Source organism: Orbicella franksi, chromosome 2, assembly GCF_964199315.1.
Source record: "Orbicella franksi chromosome 2, jaOrbFran1.1, whole genome shotgun sequence".
Classification (NCBI taxonomy): domain Eukaryota; kingdom Metazoa; phylum Cnidaria; class Anthozoa; order Scleractinia; family Merulinidae; genus Orbicella; species Orbicella franksi.
The window spans coordinates 14,183,779-14,198,823 of NC_138146.1; the positions used below are offsets into that span (position 1 = coordinate 14,183,779).

General features: G+C 42.0%; 3 protein-coding genes and 1 pseudogene across 3 annotated transcripts in view; 1 reads left to right on the forward strand and 3 right to left on the reverse strand.

Annotated features, from left to right (window-relative positions):
- LOC145478137 (uncharacterized) overlaps positions 1 to 15,045 on the reverse strand; it is a 119,215-nt gene that overhangs the window by 56,776 nt on the left and 47,394 nt on the right. The window lies entirely within an intron of this gene.
- The window catches only part of LOC145478099 (PAN2-PAN3 deadenylation complex catalytic subunit PAN2-like), an 84,201-nt gene that overhangs the window by 56,148 nt on the left and 13,008 nt on the right, over positions 1 to 15,045 (forward strand). The window contains exon 28 of the transcript XR_014048187.1: positions 9,980 to 10,585. The gene's annotated coding sequence lies outside the window, so the exon portion shown is untranslated. The remainder of the gene's footprint in view (positions 1 to 9,979; positions 10,586 to 15,045) is intronic.
- Positions 1 to 15,045, reverse strand: part of LOC145478142 (uncharacterized) — a 36,298-nt gene that overhangs the window by 2,580 nt on the left and 18,673 nt on the right. The gene's annotated exons all lie outside the window — the stretch shown is intronic.
- LOC145480100 (uncharacterized) lies at positions 1,084 to 14,147 on the reverse strand (annotated as a pseudogene).

Genomic DNA, 15,045 nt, shown 5'->3' on the forward strand with positions numbered 1-15,045 from the left:
TCAACTGAAGCGAAGTATAAGATATCAGTTATTCTTTGCCTCTGTTCAAAGTAATTATCCGTGCCCGGAATGTTCAAATTTTGCATTCATTTGACCAGAAATTAAGAGGCAAAATAAGTCACTTGACCTGTTTTACTATTTATCTCTTTCTTCGAAGTTTCTTCGGGGGCGGTTACATTTTACTCTCTGTTGTAAATGTTGGACGTACTCTTTTCTCCATGTCGACCAAAGACATTCGAAAGATACTGCACACGTTTCTATCTTTTACGGAGGTACAAATCAGCTTTCTGAAAGTTTCCTGGTAGAGGCATGACGACTTTTGACTTCATAGTCAGTATGTGTTTTGGCGTGAGTGGATCCAGATCCTCCGGATCGCTTGACGGGACAGTGAGCGGCCGACCGTTGGTGATGCATTCTACCTTGGCTAACAGGGTTCTAAAGGACTCGTCGTCAAAGGTGTGGCCGTGTTTTCGCATCAATACAGATAAAATTGATCTGACAGACCGTATCTGGTGCTCCCAAACGCCACCCATACGGGACGCTGCCTGAGGATTCTGTTTCCATTGGATGATCCAATCAGAAATGAAGTCTCTGCAAAGACTCCTTCGATTGCGCTGTGGTCCAGCTTAGCTAGAGCGTTCTTTAGTTCTGTCTCTTCTCCCATGATGTTGGTGCCTTGGTCTGATCTGATCTCACGTACTAACCCTCTCCTTGCTATGAATCGTCGTTGGGCGTTTATGAAGGAATCCATTTCCAATGAGTCGGCCGTTTCGTTCTTCTACTCTCAGGGGCTCTCGTTTCACCTTTGCTGTACCTCCCACGTTGTCTGCTCTATCCCTGGGAAGTAATGCGCTCTCATCAGAGTTTGGTTTTAGACGGAGTATTCAGACAATTGATTTTTTCATACAATGCCACTCGGAAAAGCGTGTGAGCCTCGCCAAAAGGTCTGCGTTCTCTTCAATATCGATGCTGTGGACAAGAACCTTCTTAACCTCAGGATCATTGGAGGAAACGTCGTCCAAGTCAGCAGAAAGTTGAGGGTGTGCGGAAACGCCGAATAGCGAATAGTCGCGAATAGCGAACAGCGAATAGTCCCGAATAGCGAATTGCGAATAGTACGAATAGTGCGAATAGCGGTGAGCAGTCTCGAATAGTGGCAAATAGTGGCAAATAGTAACAAATAGGGTACACAGTATCTCGCAGTTAACCTCGTAGCACCTTAGGATGGGATTTTTCCGCTAGAAAGCAGAGACGCTTATCAGGACAAAAGGTGTTTCTAAACGTAATTTCTTCTGTTTTAACCGCTACAAAAGCGTAAATACGTCTTTATTAGGTTATCCTTGTGTTTTCTGTTTTCTTAATGTCGGCGATGGACAGCCTACTAGCCTGAGTCCTGAGAAGAAAAGGTAATAAATTCACTGAAATTCTGTTGCTGATTTGGATAATTAATTAACGCTGGATATTAGATCTAAAGCGGTGACTATTGACGACTATTCGTCACTATTCGCCACTTTTCGGGAATGTTCGCCACTATTCGCACTATTCGAGACTATTCGCTCTATTCGGGACTATTCACTATTCGCTATTCGCTCTCAGGTAGCCATGGGAAATTTGGACCTGTAATCCATGACGAGTCATCAGCTGGATTAATGTCGGTCCCAACGTACTTCCACTGGTTAGGATTCACGCATCTCGTATTGTTTGCACGCGATTCGCCCAGAACACGTGAAAACGTTTATCATTTCGAATGTACTTCATAACAGTGGTACTGTCTGTCCAATACGTTTTACTCTCAGCGGGTTCGTCCAATTCTCTGGCAATCGTCTCTCCCACTCGAACTGAGACTGTGGCCGCGGTAAGCTCAAGACGTGGAATTGTCATGGTCTTAACGGGAGGCGCGGTGGCCTCATGGTTAGTGCGCTCGTCTCCGTATCGAGTGATCCGGGTTCGAGCCCTGGCCGGGGACATTGTGTTGTGTTCTTGGGCAAGACACTTTACTCTTACAGTGCCTCTCTCCACCCAGGTGTATAAATGGGTACCGGCAAACTAAATGATGGGGGTAACCCTGCGATGGGACTAGTAACCCATCCAGGGGGGAGTAGAAAAACTCCTAGTCGCTTCATGCTACAGAAACCGGGATAAGCTCTGGCCTGGTGGGACACTTGGATCGTATGCAGACTTTACCTTTACCTTTATCTTATGGAAGCTACGTGCTCTTTGAAGGACCTGCTCCTTGTTCTCAGGAAAGCGTACATCATCATGGTGGAATGGAAGGGGAATCTTGTAATGACTATCTTCTATATGCCGAATACCCAGGCTTGCTATCTTGAGAAACTTCTTGTTCTCTTGTGAGTTCCCTTGTCCCTCGTCAAGAGTTCGTTCGCTGAAGTCTAGTTCCAACATCTTGTTCAGCGCTTATGGAGTAACGATTTCTCTGACTTTGTTCTCTACCATGAAGTAATGATCGAGGTGTCTACTAGATCAGACTTCCCTTCCAGCAACTCTATGGCAATTTACTGTTGGATGCTCTTCATTGCACGCGTACAAGGGCCCAACTATTGCCCATCTAGCAAACGTTTTAATCGCGAATGGACCACCATCTTCGCTTGCTAATGCATCTATTGGGTCGAGGACTTTCGGACAGTATGAGCCAATCAGAAAACCGATCTTTACATCAAGTAACTGCGGTGGCAGATCTGCTTCTATGCCTATAAGCTGTTTCCTTCGATGAGCAAGTTCTGGCGTTGGGACGTTTTCGCAGGTAGAAAGGTCCTTCTTGTTGAAGATCTTCGGAAATTGCATGGTATCGTCACCCTTTAAATCTGGAACGACCAATCCATTCAGAACCTTGGCGTTGTGTAACTTGGTACCGTTGACGGTCCTCACCATCAGCTGTGTATCAGTGCCCTTTACGTCCAGGCTGGGTAAAATATTTTCTAGAACAAAGGAACCGGTACTGCAAGCATCAAGCATGGCATGAGTGAGGACTTCGCTTTCTACAGATCTTAACCTGACAGGGACGATGGATACAGCGGAAACAGATTTCTCAGTGCCAGAGGCTTTACAGGTTGTCTCGTCCATTTCAATATGAACATTCACAACATGATCCTTCTGCAGCAGAGAAGGCCGAGGGGGATCTGTTGCTTGGAGGCTACTTGATTGAGGCGAAAGTTGTCATCATAAAGTCCCGTGGGATAACGACGCCAACACTTCTTACAAGTTCTCCTCTGGGCGAACCCGTTAGATCTGTGCCCGGAATCATAACATGCGAAACATAGCTCTTTCTCTTTAAGGAACTCTTTTATGTCTGGTAAACATCCCTTCAGGTAGGCTTGGCAAGTCATCTAAGTCGTGCCCCTTGTTGCAAAGTTTACAGATGATGGCAGGGTTACGTGAAACAGTCTTTTAGCCAACAGTTACATCTGTTGCATGATTGGAGACGTGCAGGGCGCGAGTACGGTCCCCGTAAGTTTTTGGGTTCCCAGAACCTTTGCCTTTGTTGGAACGATCAGGTCGATCTGATAAGCCTTCCAAGCGACGGCGGGCTTCTCGCGAAAAGACTGGATCTCTTGTAATCCCTGCTTAAGTGTCTACGAAGTTCACGAAATCATCAAACTTGGGGATCGTTCCTCTAGTAAGTCTCTTCTTATTCGCCTCTCGCCGCCATCGGTCATGGAGCGGAAAAGGAAGCTTTGAAACCATACTTTGTAAGTTGTGTGGATGGTTGAGGATGGATAGAACGGTTAGGGTCGACATCGCACTCTGGCACTGACCGAGGAAGATGCGAAGTCGGTCTAACGTCAGTTCATGTACTGACCGTATGTAAGGGCACTCGTTTATCTTCTTAGTGTACGCATTCGATATCTTGTAAGGATCTCCGTTCTTGTCCTTTAGGAGCTTCTTAGCATCTAAGTAGCCGCTGTTTCTATCAAGGTGTAAGCATCCTTTGATGAGCTCCTTCTGTTCTCCTTGCAAATATTGCTCCAGGTATTGCTGACGAACATCATTTGCGCTTACTTGAGCTTCCACTTGCGATTCAAAGCTTCTAGTAAATGTGGAATATTCCAGAGGATCGCCAGTTGATTTAGTCAGTGTCAGCGACGGAAGTAAACTCTGTTGTTACTGTTCCCACAACAATTCGGTTAATCTGTTTTGTTTCTGAAGAAAGTCACAAGACTGCCTTGTATTTGGCTGCATATCGGCGGCGTGAAACTCAGGCGCGAGAGGGTTTAACTATCGTTGTCGCGCCGGCTTACAAGGTGTTTGTATCGCAGGAGCGCGACCAAGGAAACCCGCAGTGAAGTTCACGCTCGTTACAGTGTTCGAAATTGCGCTTGGAACAGTACAGGTAGTAGACACAGGCGGGAAAGACGGCCCAGAGAGGGAAAATCCTGGAATGCGAAAGGCTTCCGGAGGCATTTCTGGCTGGTGGCTTAAATCTTCCTTGATGCCATTCTCGATTTCTGCAAACACACGTTCACGGACTTGAGCGACTGCTAATTGTTCTTCTGAACGTAACTTCTCGGCCTTTTTCTCTGGCTCTTTGCCTTTGTCCCAACATAGCTACCTTTGCTATTAATTCGGCCGCTTTTACCTTTTCTTTCGCTCTGCTCGAAGTGGTTGAGGATCTCGATGACGCCTGTCGACGATGCGATGCTCGCGCACATCATGAACTGGCTTGAGATCTGGCCTCCAAATTCTGCTCGATGATCTCTTTCGATGACGAAATCCAGCAAACGGTTTTTCAATCAAATCGCTTATTTGTTACCCTTTTCGGCATACCAGTCGTTAGCTGGTCACCTTAACCCTCGAGGTCATCCAACAGTGCAGCAACACACCTCGTAAATTCTGTAACGCGAAATGCGGTCAGATTCCTTTCCACGACATCCAAGTTTTCTTCAGTAGTCGCCAAAGAATCGATTTCCTTTATTTGCCGTTGCACTCTTTTACCGACAGTTTGACAGTGTCCATCGAAGGTGAGCGATGTAGCCCTTACCTTACTCGATGTGCTGCCTTTGCCGTTTCATTGCGTTAATGAGCATAAGTATTCAGTAGTCAGAAAACACCTGCGAGAAAGTCACAACCAAGACCAACCAAATACGCACGAACAATTCAATATCTTAGAGAAATTTAGAGGGAAGCTGGAATGCTTGATTTACGAAATTTTGATAATCAAAGAAAAACGACCAAACTTAAACACACAAGCGCGCCCTATTCGAGCAAAAGTATTTAATTAGCTGACACTGTTGCTCACATTTTTCTTGACTTTTTAACACCTAAGCTAGTATATCTGAACTGAACCTTTTTGAATCTGCATTTAATAATGGCGGCTAGATGACGCCGAAACGTCATGTTATAACGTGTATTTTTCTTTTAAAATGTTTTTCTTTATCTTCTTTAAAATTCTCGACATCCATTTTTGTACATTTTCGTACACAATAGATATTTCCTCGATATCTTGCCAAATTTCAATCTTTTACGAACATTAGAACGCACGTTAAATTTTTTGGACCTTTATTTCCGAGAATTTACGGCCGTCATTAATTTTCCTTGTTCCAAGTCTTGGTTGATAATAGCGTCGCGCATAGTTTCTAAAACTAGATTACATCACAAGAGACCCACACATGACTCAGACGGGAATTACAGTCCCGTAGAAGGTTTTGTATGAGCGCCTTGTCTTCTAGACCAGAAAATCAGGCAAAAAAAGGACATATTGGTGGTCTAGGCTTTTAATTAGCTTAAATAATGTTAGAAAGCAAACCCTGCTGCTGTGAGTTATGTAAAACAGATTCAAGGTGTCCAGAAAAGAGCCTAAATGTCACAAATTGCACGAGGATCTTCAAAAGCCGCAGTGACAGCCGGACAGATCCCAAAACCTTCAGGAATTGGAAGTCGAGAACTGTTAGCGCGCGATTGCGACTAGCCGATCGGAATACTTCATAGGGCAACATATTACGAAGAAACTTATCTGCTGTTTATCCTTGTCTTGAAGAGAAGACTTATCAGCCAACTTACCATTGCCAGAACTTGATTCCCAAACTTGACAACCCGAGCCGTTCGCTCAGGAGGACATAATTATTATCCCTGGGACAATTCCAAATGCCTAGCAAAATTGGGTATACTGTGCAATTTGGAGGACCTAGATTTTGATAGAGTCATATCCATCCGACCACATAAACAAATCTTTAAACGAGTGTATTCGTAAACAGCCTTCATGCATGAGAAGCCCATCATATTTTGCCGTCCTCCTTCAAACTGTGTTGTTATTATTCCAAGGTACATGTCGTGGATTTTCTCCAACATTTTAAGCTAGAGAGGCCATCGAATTGCTAAATTAATCGCCGTATATCGCGCTGAAGAGCTCACGAGCGCCGTTGTTCCATACCCCATATAAATATGGAACTTACTTTTGCTATCTATAGCTAGTCGACTGATTATCTGAACCGAACCAAAAAAATTTACACAAGCACTTTTCCTAATACTTTAACTCCTGAAATGGCTAAAAATCAGGAGATAAGTGGATGCTTTTCGACAAACACGATCTTAGCTTTATGTCTCGCACCGCCATAACTCTAAAATTCAAAATGCGCTGGTTTCCAAACGAAGGACGCCATTGAGCTGGAAAGTTGTAAACAGATATAAATTTAGTACCTCTTATGCCTGATGAGGATGAAACCTTAAGAGGCTCTTTAGTTTTGGATTTGAGAATTTGATTACGTCACGCGAACATACTCTATAGTAACAGTTACCTGGTGGCGATATCCCTCACACTGGGGTTTATATGGGATTTAGGGCTGATTAAGCCAAAACAAATACAAGTAACAAGCTCTTTTCCCCTAAACAAAAGCCCACAAAGAAAGAATTTATAATAGTAGTGGAAGAAGGATTTGCTTTGTTAATTTCAATCATCTCGACACTTAGTTTTCATCTTTGTGATTGCACATTAAGGATGGGTGTAGGTTATGCCGAAATAAAATGCATGCTCAATACATGGTTCTGAGTTGAAGATTCACCAACAGTTAGTTCATGAATTTGTTACTTTTATAATAACAAGGCCAATGTTTATTGATGGAATGTTACATTTCCATGTCATACTCAAATACAGAGTTTTTAATGAGCTAGAGTTTCGAGCTACGTCTCAGGGCTGGCTTGTGCCATGTAATAATTTTAGAAATACTTCTCTACAACAGATGGCATGTGCTGAAACCCACAACGAAACCACTGAAATGAAACGCCTCACAACTGTCAACAGCCAACTGTTACCTAAGTGTTATTCAGGCTAACCGGAGGTTTATAGGGCTAACCTGGGTGCTATTTTGTGGTTTCATTTTATTTCACTTTGGTTATTTTGTTTCAGGTTTTAGCACCTGACCTATACACAATTTTTCCATGTTTCCTAGCAATGTTTCATGATATCCAGTAGTTCCTAAAGACTTTGCTTACACCAAATACCCCAGGACATATTCAAAAACTAGTCATGGTTCATGACACGTTATCATAGTGACCAAAGAGTAATCAATTGACTCTATACTTTAGTGGAGATGTTGTAATTTATCTTAGTGTGGGAGAGAAGTAAAAATTGGCTTGATCATGTCATTAAAATGAAATAATATTGGTACAAATTGTAAAAAATCAACACTTTGTATGTTTGAGGACACTTTGGATTTGAAGCGTCAAATAGAAAAAATAATTTGATAGTATTGAAAGACAACTGTTCCCATGGAGATGCACTAAAAGAGGCCATATCTTGTAAACAGGACTTGCTTATATGTTTCAATAAGATGCTGATATGCTTGTAATATCGACATTGACAGAACTAGCTGGAACATCATCATCCTCACTGCAACAAAGACATTGAATACAAAACATATTAATCATACATTCAGTACATACATGCATACGTATACTTTGTCGGCTCAACCGAATATACTCCATATCTGAATGCAACAAACAAAACAGCAATAAATATATAAAAAAAGACTATACAAATAAATGCAAGTCACAGCAAATTAAATTTTGAGCATTACTGAAGACGATGCAGAGCACAAAGGGAATTTTGTATATTGGGATAATAAATGTAACATGTTGAGGGCAGGATGACTGAAAAGACATCAGTTACTTGACTGGGCCTTGATGATCATGACTGATCATCCACCTTTACAACAACAGAGCCAAGAGTTTATTGTAATAATAGTCCTGATGATGCACTAAATCAAACACTTGTAAACCCCAGGCGTAGTCAATCAATAAACCGAAAATTGATATTAATCGATGACAATGGATATCAATCGAAGATTGATATCGATTATCGATAGCAATCAATGAAAATTGATGAAGAAAAAAGTTGTGAGTTATCAACTGCCGATAGTAATCGTTAGCGATTGGTCTCGATTGTGTTTGACTGCCAATTTATCATAGCCTGCTTATCTTTTACAACCATTGACAAAATAACAAGAATGGAAACAACTGGCAGAAACATTTTGCGCTTTAATTCTTTCTTTGCTAGTTTATGACACCGGAAGAAGCTCCGCCCAGAGTAGCAGTGTAAAACCCTCCAGTCTCATTGTAGCGTCGGCATTAAGATGAAGCAAAGTAAACAACAGAGTCAGTTTCTAGTGATTTCAATTATTTGCATTAGGAAACAAATGTAAGAATAGATCTCGGAGTAGGCCAAAAGGAAAATATAAACTAGTACAGTAGCATGCTGAAGATGAACGTTTCGTGTTGTTCCAGGTATTGTACTTTACACAATAACAAAGCCATCTTTGAATAGTCCGAGTGGTTATTGTCGATTTTTTTAAGGTTACTTCCCACCTTCAAGGGCACAAAAAAATCGTTTTTTGTTTTATTTGACAAAAGTTAAGACAGTCATTTTATCTAAAGTTTACAAAAGAAAAACAATAAAAATCTCAAAAGGAGGCCGAGTTATTTAGATAAAACGTATTTTCAAATAAAGTTAATATATAATACACCAGGAAGGTGTCTTAAGAGTCCCTGTCCATAAAAATGGGAAATAACTCGGCAAGGGTCGAAAATTCGATTTCGCTCATATTTTCATGGCAGATAGGCTAGGGCATGACAAAAACTACCGGATAGTTTTTTTGGCAAAACATCCTTTTATTTCAAAGAAATATGCAAATTACCAAAGTCCGTTAAAATCGTCATTTGACGCACCATTTTATTAAACAGGTTTGAGAGCCTCGCATGCAAAACCACATCATTCTTCCGTCTTTAAAACACTCAAATATTTTTGTGCAGTGTTTAAATGTGTACTGGGTTGATTTTAGGGAATGTTGCGTTGTCTCTTTGGGTGCAAAATAATTAAATTTCGAAGACATGTATTTTATTCACGTAAAAGTACTTCGTGAATATAATTAATTTTCACCATGTGCGAAACCTTTAAATGGATTAAGCTTCTGCTGGTTGAATCGCAGAAGGATGGTCTACAGATTCCTGTAAAAATTTCTTTGGGCAAATGATTGTGAGCGACGCGAGAGCTTTTCAAAGTTCGTTAAAAATGCAAATATTTGACCATCCGTCGTCAAATTTCAATTTACGGGTTGGACGTACATTTTAGCATGCGCCACATGACTTGACCTATGTTAAGTTGAAATAGACACAGAGCTGATAATTTCGAAATGTTCTAACCTCATTTGCTGTAAAAGGCAGGTCCAAAGCCGATTTGACGTGTTTCTCTCACCATTCGTCGCACATAAAGCAGAAGTTTTTGTTTACATAACGTCCGATGTAAATCGCCAACTGTCAACTTATTTAATGGTCGAATACCATGAATCTGTGACCCTCTTTCGACACATATGATCACCACTGCAGCTAAGTCAAAAACGGCTAAGTCATTGGTAGATAGCTGCTTGCTTCGCACTACACCAAAATATTACGTTTGATCATCATGGTTTGATGGCTTGAATCCTTGCTTGCAGCGGTTCCTTGTTCGTCACGCAATGCTGTCATCACATTTTAGGGTAGACTACGAATAGTCCCTCTTTCGCTCAGTCCGTCGTGCGTGACGCGAAAGAAAACCGCGAGAAAAAAATGGCCGCGCGAAATCCTGGGGGCGAGGAGTGCGCGAAAGGAGGGACTACCACCTAAGCCCAAGAGTTTGAATTATGCGTTGCTCTCACAACGCAAAAATATGATTGGCTTATGTTAGGAGCGTTGACAACGTGTTGTCAACATTCGAGATACCTGTGACGTCTTGCAGGAATGTTTTGGAACCGGAGCAAATCGAAGCGGTACCAGAGCAAATCGAAACGTTGGAATTCCGCTTCGCAAGCCGTGATGTTCTTGCGAATCTGCCAACAGGCTTTGGAAAGATTCAAATTTATCCAGTGTTTTGTTTGGCAAAGCTCTCTGCCTCCAACCCGACTGCGAGCGTGTTAGTGATTTCGCCGCTCAACAGCATCGTCTAAGTCAGCGAATATAAATTCACTGAGCTTGGCCTTTCTACCGTCCATTTGAAAGATTGAACCGGACTCTCACTTGAAACCGGACATTCACCTGAAATTTTTCGCTGCTATCGGCAAACATTTTACCGCAGTTCGATGATCTCCTATGTATAATGTATAATGTATAATGTATAATGTATAATGTATAATATATACTGTAAATTCTCGGTTGAAACTCTGTTGAAAATTTCGCAATAACTTTTAGACGCAGCGAAAATCGTTACAAGAGGCCTCATTCGCCGTCTCCTGTTAAAAACGTCTATGGCAGTTTCGCTGAACGAACACTGAACGAAGATATACTTCTCACGGCATATGTTTTTGCCTGGCTACTTGAAGAGTAGAGTAGAGCAATTTTATTCAGATCTCCCGGGGCTATTGATAACAGGCGATAATAAGAGGACGTCAAGATGAGAAATCCTACACTGAAAAATCACTCGGCCGTGAAAGGGAAAACCCTTGGGCTTAGGCGGTAGTCCCTCCTTTCGCGCGCTCCTAGCCCCCAGGATATCGCGCGGCCATTTTTTTCTCGCGAATTTCTTTCGCGTCACGCACGACGGACTAAGTGAAAGAGGGACTACTCGTAGTCTAATTTTAGGGGGTAGGGGTAGGACAATTTCTATCCTAATACGTAAGGCTCCGTAAGGCTTGGAACCACTGGGAGCACACAATCGCGTTAAGTAGGAAGAGATTAAATTAAGAAATGAAAAGAATGAATAACCACTACCCCTGTTATCTTTTACTCGACCACCGCTACCTACATGCCCTGCGAAATACTGTAACGCTAAACTCATACCTAGGTCTTTTCGCGCTGTGCAATTATTTTTGGTTTACATGCAATACAGTGGGCTACCCTCGGAGAAATGGGTGGTGACCGCTTAATGGGGCTAGCCGCTTAAATAGAGGTTGGTGTACCTTGAATATTTAATTTTTCACAAACGGGTTATAGTGGTTTTCACATGACGTCACCAAAATTCGACCTACAAAACTATTGATCTTCCTGAGATTTTACTAAAATGATATATAAGAGCAGCTGAAAACTAATATTCATACAAATTTTCGCTTCGAATGGGTTCTTGGTTTTGTGATACACTTCGCTTGAATTTCTAAGCTTTTGCGTGACGCGGCATTTGCATGACGGCCTAGAGAGCTGTCATGATGGTTAAAAAAGTGACTTATTTTGGGGAATTTGGCTATCTGAACAGTTCATGTCTTAGATAGAGTATTATTTTAATGTTTTAGTGTTCTTCGAGGGATAAATTCACGCTTTTGTAGCAAAACGCAGTGACAGATGTTTCTGTTAGTTTCCGACCACCATGTTCGTGCCCATACGGATGGGCACCAGCATGGCGTCTCCATACAAATCTCTATAAATTTGGTTAAAAAATTTCTCCGCATATCTCGCATAAGAAAAATTGCCGTGACCAGAATTTTGGCGAGAGTCTTTGCATATTTACCTTCTTTCATTTCCCAGATTCTGGACTTTATCTATTGACCGGTTTTGATTTTTATTTTGACCTATTTTGAATTGCGTGACACTGAAAAACCAGCTATAAATTTCTTGGTGAACATGGAATCAATTCAAGACAATCATGATAGTCGTCTGTTTGAGCTATAACTCGTCATGCACCTTCAATTTCAGACTCTTTTCTGCCATCGCCCTTTCCAAAACAAAGTTTTTAAATTTTGGGTGGCCGGTTAATAGGGGTAAAGACAATAATGAAACCCTTATGGGAACGACTAAATGGTGGCCGCGGAGGTAACCGGTCAATAGGTGTTTTGTTTACAATATTTTACTGACAATAATTTTGGACTGTACTGACAACAGTCCTCTATTTTCTGTTACAAACATACCAATGCCTCGCCACTAAGCAAACAAAATACGTCAAAATGGCATGGCCAGGGCTATTTACTCACGTAATTACTGATTAAATTTAGTCCGTTTTTCTCACGAATTAGACACGTTGTGATTTCCTATTTTTATTTCAGCTAGTTCTTGCTTCATTGATCTATAATTTGTTTATGGTGATTTTTTTTTTAAACTCTAGTGAGTACAGGCACTAGCTTTATCAGCTGTTGTCTGAAACAAACGTGATTTGGACCGAGGTCACGTACACTATAGAACACGATTATATAAATGTACCCATATTATTATATATATGAACAAACAGATGAACTATGATTAATTTGGTTCACTTACCCTGAGAGTGCTCTATACAAAATACAACATCCAAATGTGCAGCATATGCCGTGACAGCATTGCGTGACGAACAAATAACGGCTGTAAGATTGTGCTGCGGCGACACGCTTATTAGCAATGGTCAGCAATCGATCAAACGTAATATTTTGGCGCACTGCAAAGCAAGCAACTATCTACAAATGACTCAGCCGTTTTTGACTTAGATGCAGGATGTTCATATGCGCAGAAAGATGGTCACAGATTCATGGTATTCGACCATTAAATGAGTTGACAGTTGGCGATTTACATCGGACGTTATGTAAACAACAGCAAACTTCTGCTTTATGTGCGACGAATGGTGAGAGAAACACGTCAAATCGGTTTTGGACCTGCCTTTTACAGCAAATGAGGTTAGAACATTTCGAAATTATCAGCTCTGTGCCTATTTCAACTTAACATAGGTCAAGTCATGTGGCGCATGCTAAAATGTACGTCCAACCCGTAAATTGAAATTTGACGACGGATGGTCAAATATTTGCATTTTTAACGTACTTTGAAAAGCTCTCGCGTCGCTCACAATCATTTGCCCAAAGAAATTTTTACAGGAATCTGTAGACCATCCTTCTGCGATTCAACCACCAGAAGCTTGATCCATTTGAAGGTTTCGCACATGGTGAAAATTAATTGTATTCACGAAGTACTTTTACGTGAATAAAATACATGTCTTCGAAATTTAATTATTTTGCACCCAAAGAGACAACGCAACATTCCCTAAAATCAACCCAGTGTTTTAAAGACGGAAGAGTGATGTGGTTTTGCATGCAAGGCTCTCAAACTTGCTTAATAAAATGGTGCGTCAAATGACGATTTTAACGGAATTTGGTAATTTGCATATTTCTTTGAAATAAAAGGATGTTTTGCCAAAAAAACTATTCAGTAGTTTTTGTCATGCCCTAGCCTATCTACCATAAGAATATGAGCGAAATCGAATTTTCGACCCTTGCCGCGAAATTAAGAATTTGTCTGATTTTTACAGGCAGGCACTCTTAATCGCTTAAATGGACGAAACCGCCGAGGGAAATTTTCACGGCAAACGCTCATCTTGGAGCTCGTGATTCATGTTGTTTGGTATTGTTTATATCGCGCAATTGTTCTTATGCCTTTGGCTATTTTGCCCGTTTTAGATTCTTTTTCTTCAGTGCGACAGCGAGATAGAAAACGTGTTGCCATGCGATGCTTTTCCCGCGAAATCCTGATCCATTGTCATTGAGGCTAGGAGGTCCTGTTGTTTCATTGGTTTGCGGTTTCATAAGGCGAGATAATCTCCTAGCGTGGCTCGAGTTGTTTACGAACCTTTATGAGCTAAAATCTCGCAGTTGAATTTGGGAGAAATACATCCACTTTCTTCACCTTGGGCTGACACCTTGCCGTGGTGGTGAAGCTTGTGTGTCTTCATGACCCGGAGAGCTGTGCCGGCGGGGACTTTGTTCCCTGGCAGGTCTAACCATGCCGGATTGGTCGAAGGGTAGAGGCCAGACGAAGAACAGCCCCTGGTCCTCCAGGTTGGGGGTTGGGCGGCGGGCTGATAACCCGCTCCCAGAAAATGCTATTTATTACAGAAACCGAAGCTAGAACTACCACTGCACCCTATCGGGAAACAGGGGTAAAAGATGTTAACACCCGGTTGGAACAACGTGCGAAGCAGCGAATGACGCATAAACCGCCGACGAAATTGCTGTCGCCAAAAGCGTGTGTGAAGATCGGGCAATGGAATGTTAGGACAATGTTTGAGACTGGTAAGTGCGCACAGGTGATCAAGGAGATGCAGAGGTATGGTATTAGTATTCTAGGAGTAAGTGAAATGAGATGGAACTCTTATGGGAAGTTGAGGGTAGCTACAGGCGAAACTGTGCTATACTCAGGAATGGATGAAGGTGAAAATCATGAGAGAGGAGTTGGCTTTATTCTGTCCAAAGAAGCTGCACAATGTCTGCTGGAATGGGAGCCAGTGTCTGAGAGGATAATCAGAGCCCGGTTCAACTCGAGGTGGCAGAAGGTTACCATCTTGCAATGCTATGCCCCAACAAATGAGGCAACGGAGGAGGTGAAGGATGATTTCTACGACCAGCTACAGATGGTTTTGGAGCAGGTGCCATGTAGAGATGTGAAGATCGTCATGGGAGATATGAATGCTAAGATGGGAATGGATAACACAGGCAGAGAGGAGGTGATGGGTAAACATGGAGCAAGAGCTGAGATGAATGAAAATGGTGAGAGATGGGCGGACTTCTGTCAGGCAAATGAACTGGTAATCGGTGGAACGCTGTTCCCCCATAAGGAGTGTCACAAGCGGACATGGAGGTCTCCTGATGGTGGTATTGTGAATCAGATCGACCACCTGGCATT